This window comes from Glycine soja, chromosome 17, assembly GCF_004193775.1.
Source record: "Glycine soja cultivar W05 chromosome 17, ASM419377v2, whole genome shotgun sequence".
NCBI classification, from domain to species: domain Eukaryota; kingdom Viridiplantae; phylum Streptophyta; class Magnoliopsida; order Fabales; family Fabaceae; genus Glycine; species Glycine soja.
In genome coordinates, this window is record NC_041018.1 from 36,874,952 (window position 1) to 36,878,556 (window position 3,605).

Sequence of the window (3,605 nt, forward strand, 5' to 3'; positions counted from 1 at the left end):
CCTATACACATTAGATGCCAATAAGAAAATGAGAAATACCTTAATATATATTTAGAAAAATGTGTGTATCAATATAGTATTGTTCTATTTGTAAAAATTAACCTTATGTTAGCATGCCCGGCCAGCTTAAAAGATCAAGACATCGAGTATTTATGTATCACGACCTCAACAAGGATTTGTCACTATCTATCATAAGAATTATTATTTAAGAACTAATCAACTCAAGTGGTTTACAAACAAAAGGTCATCTAATGCTTAGGTAAATACAGCTCAAGCTAGGAAGATAGCGGAGTGTTTGGTTTGATGATCTCCTGTTTTCATTTTTTACTGAAAATAAAAAATGGTGATGAAAATGTGTTTAATTGAATTTTTAAAAACATTTTTGATAAAAATATTTTTTTAATCAAACCAGAAAATAAAAAAATAAAATCTCATGTGGTGGCAAAAATATAATTTTAAGCAAATATAAAATATAAGAAGATAAGAAATCAATATGTCATAAATTTTCCGTGTTTTTATTTCCACAAAACAGAAAACAAAAAGTCAAACCAAACATGTTTTTAGAATTCTAATCTTTTAAAAATAAAAATAATTTTCAAAAAATAAAAATAAAAATACAAACCAAACACACCTTAAAATATTACAAGAAGTAAACAACTATTTCCCTTTTTATTTTTCACAAGTTTGCACGATTGAAAATGCTCAGCCTTAAAAAAGAAAAGGTAAATCCAGAAACCAATATATATCTTCTTGATTTATGAATTATATATAAACTTACTTTGCATTATTCTCATTACTACACCATATAAAGCCCCCACTAGCATATTAATATTTCACGGTAATCAATATCAATGAACAACTCATATTCCTCGTAAACTTTCAAATTAAACGTACTAATTAAATGAGTCCAACCCTGTTAATTTTATGGCATGGATATGACCCCAACTGATGGGTCCACTTCTAACAACTCGATAAGCTTGTTTAACTCACCATCAAGGTGTTTTGCAAAACTCAACATGCAAGGTGGTTGGTTTAAAACGGAAACAGAGAGGCACCCTAATTACAAGAAGATGCAAATTAATAAGGCAGGTTGGGCCACGTTGATTTTAAAAATTACTAGAGTAAATAACCCAACATGTAAATGCTCTATTGGTTTTGGTGGGACAGAAAAACAGCAAAAAGGTAATGCTTGTTAGAAGAGCATCAGCTACTGTTTTTGGGTTGTGGGGTATTTGACTAGCTCGTAATCAGTTACGTTTTGCCAACAACACCCTTTCTGTACACTCGGGATGAGAGGGGAGTGGCGGTTGGTGCTCTTGGCCCTTACATGGGAATCTGTACTGCTTTGGAAGCGGAGATGCTAGCAGTTTCTCTTGCCATTGAAACACTGTTGGAGAAGAAGCTTGGTACCCTGATAGTAACTCTTGTTGTAAATAACTATATATGTTATGGTACCTTCAAATATTTTTTAAGACTGAAATGGTAGTTTCTAAGAAGATTTTTAAAAAACCATGGTGAAATGACAGAACTAGGTGTAGAAAAATTGTGCATGAATCTTGAGAAATCTCTAAGACCCCACTGAAAGGACAAACAAGAACTCGATTTGTTGTTACTTCCTTGATTCCAAATCAATTGCAAATACATTATTTTTAAAACATAAGATTTGTACTTTAGTCCAGAATTGATCTCATACCCATATATATATATATATATATATATATCATATGCACGTATTTTTATAAATAGATATCCAAATCATATGGCAGCAACCATATTTATGGAATTTTTTTTCCTTTCTTTTTTCTTTTTACATTTTAATGAAAAAAGAACTTCAATTCTCTTTGGCTTGAGGGTTGAGGGTAAGCAGGAAGAGCAAAGGAGAAAAATAGAGAAACACTTGAATTTCAGCAAACCTGGTGGCATGCATAGAAATTCTAACCAAGAAATGATGAATTACAATATTTTGCTAATTTATATTGTAACATTAGGAAATATTATAATTTAAACTTACCAGTAATTTTATTTATATACCTATAATTTTTTTATAATTAATACAACTTACATACTCAATCCTACATTTTTTTAAAAAAATTCTTGCGTAACACATCGTACCGTATCATATCATACCAATACTTTAAATCGTATATGTGCAACAATTATCTTTTGACTAAAATGTAATTTCTATTTTTTTAAAAAAATTCATAATTTTAGTATTTTTATCTTTGAAGAAATTCGTAATTTTAATCTCTTATTTTTTTAAATTAATTAAGACATTTCATTCCTCACTTTTTAAAATATTATCATCTTACACGCGCGATATGGTACATATACTAGATACATGTTCAACTTTCTTATGGGTTCACGTAGTTTATCTATACTTTGATCGACCTTTCTTATAGGAAAACCAACTGTGTTCGCTTTTGACAACTTGACAAACTCATCATCAAGGCGTTTGCAAAACTTCACATGCAAGATGCTTGTTTTCAAACCAAAACAAAAACGCACCCTCATAAGAAGCTGCAAATGAAACAAGTTGTGCCACGGTAAAACCTGGAGTAGATAAGCCAACTGGTAGCAGCTGCATGTATTGGAAGATCATCCAATGCAAGCCACGGTTTGACACAATCCATGAATACCCACATCAAGAGCTCCACAGTAGGACCAATTTTGATGTCCAAATTTTTCAATTGCATGAATTAGGGCATTGGTTAGGAATGGCAACGGACATGGCCACGGCAGACATGAGTAGCTAACTGCTATCCGTCCCGCATGCTAAACTATCCGTTCATGTCTGTCCGTAAACTTGTGGGTACCTGCATATGTAACTACCCATAGATACCATGAATATTAAAAAAATTTAAAACTGAAAAAAAACTCTTTTTAGTAAACAAAGAAAAATATATAATGTTCAACAATTTAATGAGAATTAGACTCTTTAAAATATATATATATTGCATAAGCATAAATTCAAATAACATTAGTCTCTTTAAAACATTAGTTAAAATAAAATTAATCTATCTAAAACATAAGTTCATTAAAAATATTAATTCAATTCTTTAAGTCTAAATAATAATAAAAAACAACTTCAATTTTAATTTTCATTCTTCAATTGATATTTTACTCTTCAGCAATCTCGCTTTGGCCACTTGTTTTATGAAACAAAAAAACATCCAAATTAAAATCACTAATAATTGATATTGTTAAAATTGAAATATATATATATATATATATATATATATATATTAACATCATAAACTTCTGTTTTATCTAACACATTTTGGAGTAACATTTTGTCCACCTTCAATTTAGTTGAACCCGAAAAGGACAGCAAGTTCATTCAAATATATAATTAATATGAATATTTAATTAAAAGTATTAATGTAATTACCTTTTATGTCTGTCCAACACCAATCTTTTGAATGTAATCCATCACAATGTGAAGTAAGAATTGAGATAGAAATGACTAGAAAATCTCGTGGAATCATATGTAAGGTTGTATATTTTAATTCATTAGTCTTTCACCAATTTAAATTATAATATTGCCTCCTCCAAATAAAAATCAATTCTGTCTTATCATTTTAATTAGAGCATGACATCAAGTTAAA